Source organism: Cydia strobilella, chromosome 3 (assembly GCF_947568885.1).
Source record: "Cydia strobilella chromosome 3, ilCydStro3.1, whole genome shotgun sequence".
Lineage (NCBI taxonomy): Eukaryota > Metazoa > Arthropoda > Insecta > Lepidoptera > Tortricidae > Cydia > Cydia strobilella.
Window position 1 is genome coordinate 17,738,950 of NC_086043.1, and position 14,360 is coordinate 17,753,309.

Sequence of the window (14,360 nt, forward strand, 5' to 3'; positions counted from 1 at the left end):
TTGGGCATTGAGCAGTTTCCAAGAAAACGGTATACGTAATCTTACTATATGGGAACAAAAACCTTCATGCACGTGTATGCTAGTATATAGCTTAAATAATAAATAGTACCTACATATAATGAATAATATTACCAATTTATTTATGTCCTAACCAATGTAACTATTCGTTAGCTCGAAATACAGGCCAATTCGAATGTACACTAATACTTCTGTATCATCTAAATGATGTCATTCAGTTATCGTGCATTTCACTCGTACTTGTCCGTACATATATTTGCGCGAACGTGCGATAACTAAATGACATCATTCTGATGTCAGTGTACGTTCGATTTGGCCTGATAGTCGAAATGCTTACTCAGTGTCGCCACGGGACCCTAGTGGAACATCCAATATATAAAGAAGATGGGGTCCGGTAGGCAAATTCGCTGACATATTACTGGCAATATACGAGATATAGTGCGTTCTAAGTCGGGCCCTATATTTTATGGCGGGGCGATGATTATGAGATGGGCTGGGATGTTCCCCCGATCCTAAAAAAAGGTAAAACTACTAAAACCTTTGAGGAACGAACTACAAATTACCTACCAAAAATTTTGTTGTAAAAATACGTCGACACGTTTTTCAGTTGTCTTGTTTTTGGTTTTTGATTCGATACTTTGAAAAGCAATAGGGTTTGTTTCTATTCGATTGGCTAAAATTTATAATTCAATTTTAACCACACGCGAATTTTTCATTTATTTTCGAAATTTTGTAATTATTCTTTGTTACCTATTAAATTTCGCTCAGAAAGTCGGCATTTTAGCGGTTATTCGTCTTATGAATGATATAAACAGATACGGCTTAATAAATATAGCCCGAGAATTTTCGAATATCATACTCCCGCCCAAATTATTCTCGACCAAAGACCAGAAAACGGGTTACATTTAATTTCTAGTATCTTTAGAGGCTCCAAATTGTACCCGCAAACCTCACCCGACAACCTACATTGTCTTGTACTTAGAGCTTTATTCCTTGCTTGTCGAATTTCAACTTTATGCATTCGAAGATAAAGTGTCTTTATAGTTAGCATGATATAAATAGTAATATAGTAGTTTGCGAAGGTAACTGTCGGAGATTTTTCCTAAGTGAAATTTATCCGTGCCGGTGTCAACGCGGCCGACCCTTAGCGCTTATAAATCAGATTTTATTGCGCTAAAGGCGCTGAATTTCGTGGAATTCAGTAGATTTTATTAGTTTAATTACGGGGAGGAAACGGACGGCTTCCTCACGTGCGGTGGAAGCGTTCTAATTTATTTTCTGGTCTTTGGTCGAGAATAATTTGGGCGGGAGTATGATATTCGAAAATTCTCGGGCTATATTTATTAAGCCGTATCTGTTTATATCATTTGATTTACGGATATTTTGATAAAGGCATGTAAAAATATAATGTCAATAAGTAAATGATCGTATCGTATCGATGATTGTTATTTGGTATTTCTTCAATGAATAACATATATATGCATATATAATATAATTTGTACCTAATAATTCATTGAAGAATTAAATATTAAAAATCTATAACTATGCGTTCAACCTTAATTCATGTGAGTTCTAATACAAAGATATCTGCCTTTATCTTCAATCTCCATATTTACCACATCTATTAATATTTAGGTACTTAGGTCAATACGGGTGCGGGCATACGGGTAAGTGTGGCTGGCCTTCACATTGGGGCCTGTTTACACATTGATTTAGTGTTTAATGCGAGTTCATACATTTATGCCATTGCCACTAAACGCAAGCAAATGCATCTCACAATAGCGCGAAGTAATTAATATGTAAACAGGCCCCAATGTGAAGGCCAGCTTACTTATTTGTTTAAAAAAAATAGAGACTATTTTACAAAAAATCTGCAAAAAGAAAACTTATAAAGTAACCTCTCATTTTTCTTTTTATAGTAACTGTTAAAGGTAAAAGAACAATAGGGACAAATAAAGCAGGACTGCTGTCAGGTCCCGCAATGGCCGGTTCCGAGGCGGACGGAGGAACCGATCTGCATATCAATGGACGCCAAGGACGCTACTGAATTGCCTTTCCAATGATCTATCTTATCGAACTAGTGTAGGTGTGAGTACTGTGGGTGTTTACAAGCGCACACTTTTTTAATTGAAACTTTTATATTGACTTGGCCATTACCTAGGGAAGGACTAAAACCCTAACATTTCAATTCGAAATGTCAGGGTTTTAAGTCAACACTTCCAACATTAGACTAGAAAAACAATTCAGGTATTTTTTAATTCCTGTTGTAAAATCAACATTTATTATATTTTACTGATTTTGATAGTGACACAAATTGAAGAAATGTTATCCCACGTCTGCTACTCAATTTGTTCAAGCTTTTTTCACATCATTAAGAATGGAAGTGACTTCGGTATGTCTAAAAAGCTTTTTTTTTTTCAAGACTCGGTAGCAAAATTATTATTTACACAAAGCCGTCAACACGTATCCCAATAATTGTAATATAAGCGACTCGAATTCGCCACAGCTGTTAAAGGTTGTAACAATAGCTCTTTATGTAACGCTTTAATAAATCCTCATTATTCTCACATTGTAATTTCACACCAGAAATGTTAAATTTATCCCCCGTGTGATGTAAACGGCTAAGCTCCCTATTGTGCGACAAAGTCTTTGTCGGCGACGTAAGACGACATATGGCGACGTCGCGGCGTAACAAAGCGCATGCCGTCAGATTAAATACGTGACAAAATGATTAAATGTCACGGGATCATCGCTACAGCGCTTTGATTTAAATGTAAGGGTTAAATACTATTGAGAAAAGAACTCTGCCACTAGCCACTAGGTAACTAATTGCTTGGTTAAGTATAAAAGATACACTATGTAATAAACCCGATGCTCAACAAGAACAAATTTGGTATTTAACTTTTATTTACTGTTTAAATAATCTCCATAAAGCAAATTTTGCGAGAATAATCTTATTTAGCAGTAAATTTACCAAAAATGAGGTAGCTACAACGTACAGATGATACGAGCATTTAGTTGGACCATTTAGCAGCTTAGACACTAGGATATTGTGGTAAACCTCAGCCTTAGCACAAGACTTAAACCCGGTGACAATGTTAACAGGTACTAAAAGGTACATACTTTTGTTCCACAAGAAAAGCGCTCGTAAAGTTAGTACTTACCACAAATTAGCACTATCGGTAGTAAAGGTTGACGAAAAGTTATCCAGGATGCGGAACGACCTCGTCTCATCACTTAACAGTCCGCAAGTCAATCGAATGGGAACTCATAGCAGAAGGGCAATCTAGCCGTAAAACAGCAATGAGTCGAAGATTCTTTCGCGCAATAATCGGGAATGAGTAGTCTAGTAGTAGTGGAAGTCAAGTAAGCCCATCAACCCACCAACCACCAAAATTGGCAGCAGCAAGCGATTAGTCAACATACGATGGATGCGCTGTACCTAGTGAATGGTCGATAATAAAGTTTTGATGATCCGTTGTTATGGCTAGCTACCGACAATATTGTGCTGTCGCCTAATAGGACATTCGCTTCAGTTAGGACACAGATCGTAAGAGCCATTAAGCGACGTCCGATGTCTCTCTTGATTCAGTCTAAAAGTAAGTAGGTATGTGAGCGCTAACCCTTATTCATTTTGTGCGGAATATTGTAAATTTGCACAGCTCAGCTCCCGAATGTACCATTAGCTAACTCTTAACCCACTTTCGGCCCATTATACCTTTTAACGTGCTAAAGCTAATGCACGAAACAATTGGTTATCTTTAGGCTGAACGGCAAAAAGCTTTTATCTTGTCTGGTTGAGATAACACAAACATTTCAATAATCTTCTAATGGTGTTGACATTTTTTCTATTGTCACTGGCAAAAATAGAGACATGAGACTATTCCATAATTTTAATGGCAATTCGTGGTAAAGGCAATTTCGTGAGGTCTCCTAAATATCTCGACGAGATTTTTTTCATTCCATCCTGCGTTGCCTGAGCCACAGTTTTGTAAATTACATATATCACAAGAATCATAGGATAAATTCACCCGCTTACTAGCCAGTATTTTTTTAGCCCGTAGAAGAAAGCTCTGATATACATTTTTGTCGACTCTTTCCTCTAACAGAAGGAAGGATATAAGGCTACCCAACGAACATGTGATTTCAACATTCGTTCCCGTCGTTTGAACACTTCTAGTAGTTGGCTTCTTCGAGGCAAAATTGAATAGTAGCCGATAAGGTTCCACTTGCCTTACAACAGGGATCCTCATTGGCAGGTCATGCAGTTTTCAAAAGCTTATTAGCTAAAAGCTATGCATGTTAGACATTTGTCTTATTTGGGTAATGGAGTCTATATGGCCCAATTAGGCCAAATTAATAAAAATAATAGAATTGAAATTACATAGTATATTTTACTATAATTTAAAATAGCTTTACTTTCTCCTTACAGTTTAACGCGTATTTATTCTAGCAATGTGCGTGTGCACTTACAATAATTATAGTACATTGAAAATTATTATTCCACAGAATCAGCGTCCCACAGCGAGCAATAAATAACTTAGCAATTATATTACACTCGAGCACAATAGCTGAACTGAAACCTGAGGGGCACATGCGAGGGCATTGCTTGTACATTAAAATGATTACAAATTGGCGTTGGATGGGCGCGAATCACGTTACGGCCCAAACAAAGCACACTTTTACCCTTAAAATAAAACGACTTAAGTATTATGTCATCTGTATCGTTTCGTGTAAAAAGGCACCTCAAGGGTTATTGGCATATACGTCGTTTTTAACAATGCTAGCATACAAATGCTAAACTCCGTGACGTATGCGCCATTTTCCTTAGCTCCCATTTCATACCAAAATGACACATTTATTTACTGTTTACGTCCTTTCACTTTTAGAAGACTACCGAGTAAAAGTATGGAATCAAGTTAAGCTGGGTCTGATTCGGTTAAGAGTAAATATGGGTCTCTTGGTAAAAGCATTTGCAGGGCAACATTCGTGTGTTGTTATTGTTGGCTGTAATCTAGTTTAGAATTTATTTTTTGTTATGGGTATACTAAATTTCTCATTCGAATGCATTATAAGATCATCTGACAATGAACCAATAAAACAAGTGATGTGAATAAGTAGGTACGTTTTTCGAGTTCATCTATCCGATTGTTTTTTCTCTTCTCATGCTCGTAAAGTTAGTTTAAGCCGGCATATTTTTCACTAACTTAAACTTGTCGTTAACTAAAGTTTTCGGCAAACGGCCTCATCCTTAATGTCCAAAAATCAAACGTATTGTTGTTTTCAGCCAGTAGCCAGGTTAACATTCCGCAAATGCAGATTCCGATACCGCGCTGTGACTCATGCAAGTTCCTTGGGTTTACTATTGACGCCGGACTGAAGTGGAAGGGGCACATTGACAACTTGTGCGAAAGGCTGGGCAGTGCTGTATTCGTACTGCGCAAGCTAAAGCCAGTTGTCTCCAGTGACGCATTGCTCCAAATCTATTATGCCTATTTCTTTTCACTTATGTCCTATGGTATCGTTCTGTGGGGCAACTCAACACATTCTGACAGAGTGTTTAAATTGCAAAAGCGAGCCATACGCGTATTAGCAGGTGTAAACTCGAGGTACTCGTGCAAAGACCTTTTTAAAAAATATAGCATTATGACACACTATTCGCTATATGTGTACGAAATCATAATGTTCACACGCCGTAATATAGACAGTTTCAAACGGTCAAATAACTCGTGCAGAATAACCCGCCAGACCGGGCGCCTGCTGCCTGTGCGGCGTAGACTGGCGCTGCTCGACAAATCACCGCGCGTAATCGGCCCTGCATTCTATGAACCCGCTAGTCTCAGAAACGAAACCTCTGATGATATTTTAGGACGCCGACTCAAAGAAATGTTATTAACAAAATCGCTGTATTCTGTTAAAGAATACACAAACTTGAAACGCGATTAAAATGTATAATATTTTTTCTATAATAATTTAATCTGACATTGTTATTTTTATGTTCTATTGTTGTTTTTTATTTCTTATTGTTTTAGTTACTTTGTTAATTAGAATTTTATTTTAATTTGACTTTGCAATACTATTATTAATTCTGACATCATATTAACTAGGGTGCCCTAGCAATATATATATTTTGACCGCTTATTTATACTCTGAAGAGATAATTTTTGACATTGTGTTTAGTATAACTATCATTACTTTCTGACATTTTATCTCACTGTATTTGACTTTTAATTTTTTATTTTGTTATGATTTGTTTGTTTTTATTTATTTTTTAATTATTTTACTGAATTATTATTTTTTACAATTGGACGATCTTTTTGTGAGTTCATGTTATTTAGATACATTGTGACATTGTTAAATATCATGTAATTCCCAATAAGAAATAAATTAATCTAATCTAATCTAATCTAATCTTGTATACGATAACGTAGGATGACGTAAATATTGCAATATTGCGTCAAAATATACTCGTTTTAGAATTTCGATCAAATTCTCAGAAAAAAACACTTCATGAGTAACCATGAAGTGTTGGTTTTGCAGCAATATTTAAGACCTATTCAGCCTCACAGGAAGTACATTTGGTGTAAAGCTTGCTACTAGATCTAAAATGGCGTATATGTGTATGAAAGTCGCTTAGATTAAGGACTTTGTGGTTTGCATTGCGTACGCGTTACCGTGACGAACGCAGCAGGCGGTCGTGCGCGCACGCGCTTATCGCTAAACTGGGGTCCGCTAAACTCGCTATCGGTGGTCCACGAGCTTACGATATCTTAAGGTAGTCGTTATCGAGTAGTAAGTCCAGTAATTGGTTGAAGAAAACGTTGTACAGTCAACATCAAAAGTAACGGATCAGACTACGCGTCAAAAGTATCTCTAATAACTTAACAGAAAGATAATTGAAGAAATATATCTCTAAATAGAATAGTAATCCAGCGTGGCAGATACTTTAGCCATCCGGGTTCACTTACACCCGGTTCAACTTTGACATCTGATAACATAAAAACTAGAACGTTTTGGCAAGCCCGAGTTCTTGTGAGCTACTTAAAACGATTAGAACTATGCATTTTTCAAATAAACACTGAATGAGACAGCTGGTACTATTGATGCTGACTGTACACTGTGTGAACAGAGTACAGATATAGTGCATAATTGTTTGCCATCGTATTTTCTCGGAAACGTTCGTATTTGTCAAGTCAACCTCAGTACACCGCGCTTTTAATTGACAATTTTATTTTTGATTTTTAATGGTTTTTTTATTTTTGACATTTATACATATAACTATATTTTATTTTTTAATGTGTGATTTTGTTGTTTAATTTAGGGTGTTGTGTATTTTTTATTTTATTTGTATTGCAATTTTTGACATGTGTTTTTAACATTAAAGATTGATTGATTGTACTTATTGAACAGAGACTGACTAAAATAGCATAACACATTCGTATTTCGGTTGATGCGTGAGTCCGGTAACACCTTATGACTTATTACTCTCATTTGGTAATAGAGAGTCAACTCAGATATAGAAAAATATTATTAGAGAAGCTTTAAAAAAACTATCCTCGAACCGTCATTGTTATCCAGGGTCCGATAGACAGCTAGCCTGAAATAGTTATCTGCAGGCGTATTATGGATGGCTTTATCCACGTGATAAAATAACCGTCACTTATTAACGTTACGGGATTGAAAGTGACGGACACCGTTTTATCACGCTGTCACGTAGACAAGAACGGAATGACCATCATAACCGTACTGGTTTGGTTGATTCTTCTTTTCAATGTTGTTGGTCTATTATTTTCTTTGTCTAGTCTATCGCCATCGTTGTCTAGTGTGAAGTTGATGTAGGGCCACTGTAGCCTTGCTACGTTTAGCTCGGCCTTGCTACGACCGATTTTGAAGTCGTGTCCAGTCCAGCAGTGGACACGCGTAGCTACAGTTGTAGAGCTACAATAACGTAGTTACGCCTCGCCCAATAAAAGTCGCACCCAACCCAACAGTGGGCCCGATTACTATGAGTATCTTCGTTACCCTCACCCGATTTAGAATTCGTGTGCAGGCCAAAAGTGGACACAATAGCCTCGCTGCGGCTCCCCCGAATTACGATCGATTGTAAAGTCTTATGATAGTATCCAGTCCAAAAAAAAAAAGAATTTCTCAAATCGGACCACGGGTCTCGGAGTAATCGGTGAACATACATAAAAAAATTGCCACAACCGAATACAAAACCTCCCTCTACGAAATTGGAGTCGGTTAATGAGCACACGTTGCTACGATTCTAGTGCTATAATAGACTCGTCTCGTCTCACTGGTTCTAGGGAAGGCGTGTCGTCCGATTTAAAAATCGTGTGCAGTCTAACAGTAGGCACACGTTGCTACAGTTGTAGAACCAAAATGGCCTGATTAAGTTTCGCTCGATTTACGTCCGACATAGAAGTCGTGTTGTAGAACTGAACACTTAATTGTCATCACTTGTGCTACGACATTACGACAGCCTCGTCATTTTTTGCCTGTTCTACGCCCAAGTACGAAAAAAATCGTGTCCAGTCCAACAGTGCACACTGCACACACATTGCTACAGTTGTAGGGCCACAATAGCCTCGTTACGTCTCGCTCGATTTACGATGCCGCGAACAATGCTAGTTGTTATCGCGCCGCGAATAGAGAAAACAATATTTGCCAACTTTACTCCCACAAACTTTTATCTTATGACAGCATTTCAACAAAACGGAACTCAACCGCACAACACATTAAGTTCAAATTTGAAATAGCGCGCTTGTGAAGTAAGACTTTGCAAGGGTTATTGAACATTTATTTCATTTTATTGCGGCCCGACACTGGCCGGTAAAATTATGGTGTTACCTGGAATTCGTAGGTGGGTGTGCAGAAAATATTGATGTCGCTAAATTCACTTTTGAATTTGAAATTTATTTCATACAAAGTCCTCTTCAGATTGATACGGAACACCCAAGGGGATATGTTTACCTTTAGTGGAGGTAATGTTTTTTAATAGTTAGAAAGTATAAATATCAACATCTACATATAAAGATATAATTTTGACGTAAAAAAGTAAGGGGAGATGAATCTAACATGTCCAACGTCAATAGGCACTCTAGTCTCGATGAAACATTTTAATACGAACAAGTTTTTTTTAGTGTTCCTGGCAAAACTTTGTTTTGTCAAACGGAACTCTTGTGGGATCACTATGGTCTTGCAAATCAGTTAAATGCGTTTTTCTCATACCTAAAAATTTAAACAGTCATAGCAATTACCACCACTTATATCGTAAATAATTCAAAACCGCTTATTTCTTACTTTAGGGGGAAATTTAGGGGGTTGAGGGGAAACTAAATTTTTATTTTTATTTTTTTATAAATACATATTAGTTCCCCTAATGTAGTTCATATGATCTGTTTTATTGATCAGACCAGCTTCGTGAAATTAAACACCTAGGTACATTTACATTATACGGCTGAATAATTGTTACCAAGAAAAACTAGCCTTTATTAAAGAGGGGTGTGCCTCAGCTACACCTACACCACAGTAACGAAGCCGGAAGCGAAATCATAATTCCCATTTAATTCTATTCAAGTGAAGTGACTGTTCTGTTATTTTAATGAAACACAATATCGCATGCCGCATCTTGCGGCGTCACATATTGCACGTAGGTAATTTGATCGACCCCGCCACCAATTTGAATACATTTGTATTCATTAAATACATTTTGTATCCATCACTGAGGGATTAATTAAAATCATGACACATGATAGGCGCAGATTCAATATTGCCCTCGCGAATAAAATATCCATTAATTCCGATTGACTGCGATATCATTTCGATTTGATGCGCCCATAACTAACCGCCACCATTCCCTACCTCAATTACACAGTGCAACTGCTAATTCACAAAATCGGTTGTAAGTAGCCAATACTTTTATACGAGCTGATTTCAAAACTTTTAAACCGCTGGTGATGCGTTATCCTTTGTGTACAAAACCTGAGTTTTACCAATGAGTTTCTCTGAGTTTGATCTTGATCTACATTTTCTGTGAAGGGAAAGATCGTAAGGAAGACATATTTTTTTTTGTTTTTATACTACGTCGGTGGCAAACAAGCATACGGCCCGCCTGATGTTAAGCAGTCTCCGTAGCCTATGTACGCCTGCAACTCCAGTAATATGTAGTTAACTACGCAACGTAAGCGTCATTGCAAGCGCCCATAGACTTCGGTGACTGCTTAGCATCAGGCGGACCGCACGCTGGTTTGCCAACGTCGTGGTATAAAAAAACAGTAGTACTTTGCGAGAATTTTAAAAAATAACCATGAAAATAAATTTGTAAAAAATGGGCTCTTCGTTTTTCCCCGGGACTAAGTCACTTGCTTCGACACGTTTTTAAGTTGTCTAATGAATTCTATTTAAGATACGAGAGTACTGGCAGCAATTCAAAATCATAACTATTTTTCTCACACGTGTCAGAGTCATTGACCCATGCTAAGCATCCTCATTGAGGCAAAGCAATGAGCAGGCAATTACTTTAATCACCTCTTTTGCTGCTTAGACGCCGTATTCTGACAGCCGCTGGCGGGAAAGCTTGGCTGTTACCTGTTACTATGGTGATTTGGGTATATTATATACTCAATTTGGTACGTTTAAAGTGTGGTATCAAATAAGTTTTGTTAAAAATTTCATTTTTGATACAAGCTTCTATTATTTTGTGATGGTCACATTAGGTTGCGATGTTTTATCACAGAGCTCGATGGTACCATAATATTGCATTGTCACCCGACATACATATGTATGTGAAGTTTCAGCTTAATCGAATAATTGGAAGTGGGTCTAATTTAGCTTGCAAGATTTGACCCGTACATATACATATATACATACATGGCTAGATAAAAGCTTGTAAAAAAACATTGTTCCAATATAGGTTCCTACAGAAAATCGTTAATAAAGAACAAGACTTCCACTGTTTTCACACACATAGGTAAGTCTAGCATAGAAGTATCATCATAAAAGTCACAAAATATGAAAGAAAAACCTCCTCGCTGTGTCCTCGAGCTTCAGAATACTGCTCTCGCCCACTGCTACCATTCTCTCTAATTCTAGTACAAAGAGTTAAAAAGACCCAAAAAGATAGAAGAAACTTAAACCCTTTGACTAGAGTTACAGCATTGTTCCTGTTAAAAGAACACTTATTTATCCAAAGCGCTGAGAGCTTCTTACATAAATTATTAGCATTGAGCACCACTAAATACTCTCTCTTTGTGCCGCAGTTTGAGTGTACATATGTCTTGCTTTCTGAAGAAAGTCTTCTCTGAAACACAATAAGAATAGACTACGTACGTAGTACATACGCACGTAATAGACTGAGTATTTAGCCGAATTTGATTTGTTGTTGTCTTTGACATAGGTAACAAATGTAGGTACTTGTAGGTATTGTAGACACACACAAGAAACACATTTCCACTAAATCTACTAAAACACTTAAGCGAACCCTTTTCACTTCCCAAAAATGAGCATGGACAGTTTGCCATTACTGACTAAAATATCGTTCAGTTCTCATCAATATCACCCTAAGTTGGTTGCTACAAATCCTCGATTTATTATAAAAACCAACGCAACATTATGTAGGTGCAGCATGGATTTTGACTATTTGAATTAAACTTCTATCTCATTATTTCTAAGCAAGTAAAAAAGAGACAATGTTATAATACTGGCGATAAACTAAGCACGCTGCCCACGGGGTTGTATTTTCAGTTTCACGTCACGTAATATCGAGCGAGATACACCCCGCCTTATCTTGAATGGCGCACGATAATTTCCGTATAAAGAGCTTGGGCGTCTTTGAATGGCGTCGTACTGCATAATTATGTTTTGTTTACGAACTTGATATTGAAGCTCCCCCTGTATCGGATTTAGGAAGTTAGTGTTTTGCAGCAATTATTTAAATATGTTACGTTACGTATAAAAATGTTGGCTTCTACTGAAATTTCGCCATGGTCTTGTGTTACGTATGGTGTCCTATTAATTCCCCAAGTAGGTAAAATACGCCGACTTTCAAGTTTCAATTCACAAACAACGATTCGTAGATGCAGAATTTTATTACGCACGGTTAAGTAGGGTAAATGCCAAATAATAGTCAGTTGGCAAACATTACCTGCATTTTGTCAGGCCTATTAGCCTCGTCCTGCCCAATGTGATTTTTAAAGGCCATATTCCATTTTTAGCAAGTTAAAAAGCCTGGATTGGTTGTTATACTGAAAATTCTTTTTTTTACTTAAAACGAGAAACAAAGGAAAATCAACCCTATTTTCTAAATCATTTGGTTCAAATTTCAATGGCTTACACTGAGTATGGTGGGCAGGACGAAGCTAGAGATCTTTAGGAGCTAAAGTGAATTTCAGACGTTTTTCTAATGATGTTTATTAGAACAATTTTATAGTGTTGGTGGCAATGCTTGTTTTCAAATTAAATTCTCTTAATAGTTGTAGTTTAAAATGACTCGTTTACCATAATTGTATTCGCATAGCACCTTACTAAAATCCTTTCGCAAATGAATATAATTTATAACCAAACCATCAACATTAATATATCCCACATTAATCAAACTGGGTAAGATCACAAAAGGTTAAGCCGTGGTTGTGATTTAATCGTCCCGAATCCACGGTTTCGGGACATTCAGGTGATTAAAGTTTTTCCTGATTAAATTGTAACTGGAAATGCGTACAGAATACACAGCCACAGAAAGTTTACTTCCTACTCGGAAATTGTGATTAATAACCACAATGTCGATGAAATAGGTAAATTTAGAGTAAATTTACTTTGATTTGATCACAATAGCTTCATCTTCAATTATTACCTACATTGTATATGATATTTTATTCTGACGTCAATAAATCAGCATCATTTGTACCTATTTCATTTATATACAAGATGTCTGTGGTATGCTGGGCTCCAATAGAATAAAGGGGCCCATAGACTATCAGTCCGCCGGACGATATCGGCCTGTCAGTTGTTCGAAACTGTCAACTTTTTGTTCTAACTGACAGGCCGATATCGTCCGGCGGACTGATAGTCAGTGGGCCCCTTTAAGCAATCGGGATTTAATTGAAACCTCATTATCTCTAAACAAAGATACATACATAACACATTTATGTATTATATTATATTTATAGGTAGTACAAACCTAGTATCAGTTTCTATGCAAAGGTGTTAATAAGTTGTATTACTGACTGTGCCTACGCTAAATGATTAGGTAAGTACATTTTAAAAACAATAATTTAACATAATCGAAGAATGTATACTGCACCTTCTGCATTACCGTATATTAAGACGCAAGGTGGCGCAATAGCAAATTACATTTCATTTAGAACCTCCCGATTTACGCTCTTTGTTTAATAACTTTGTGCTCATTCCCACTCCCTGGCGCCCCGGCGCGCCCCGCGGTGCTTGGTTTGCACGGATTTGTTAGAAATCATTGTTTATACTTACTTTATAATTAAACTGAACTTGGTGTAATTATAATGGCCGGAAAGTCTGTCATAACATAACAGAACCACTTACTTACATAATTCAATGTTATTATTATTTGTAGACAAAATCCTGCAACCACCTATTTTCTGTCAGGTATTCTGCGTAGTGTATTAAGATGGTGTAACTAAGTAAGCTTTAAATGGAAAGAAGATTTATAATAATAACTTTATATTTTTTTATAAGCGTCATTCCTTATTGATAGTTTTTGGTTTATTATTATTTACAGTATTATCTCTCTGAATGACTTCCGCTAGTTTCGCTAAGTATACGTAGGCGTCGATACACCTACATTATTCGGATGAGGCAAGGACCTTAAGAACCCTTTCACGGGCCCATATTTACAATATTATAAGAAAATATTTAATGCATAATACCAAATAGGAAATATTTTCACACATTGAATCCCCCCGGAAAATTGTAAGCAGGAGGAAATCCCGCGTTCAAAGGTTTTTCAATATCATACATTAGTGGGTCATGGCATGCTTACAGCCGAATAATACGAGGCTTATACGGTGCGAGGTGAGATGAAGTATTACCAGCGGTTTAGGAAGGAGTAACAATGTATTAGCTTTAAAGCTACTTACTGCGTTTTTGAACGGGTTACCGAGCGGCGGCTTACACCTTTAAGGTGAGCTTGCAATTTGTACAGCGGTTTTCAGATCCACAACATGTTTTTAAAGACTACGTGTACTACTACTGATCTTACCGAGTAATAATAAGAAGTTGTTTTTTGACTTTGTTCTATACTTATTGGCGTGGGTGGTATTACAAATTGGTATTTTCATCCTGGTCAGCTTCGTCTTTACACGCATTGTTTG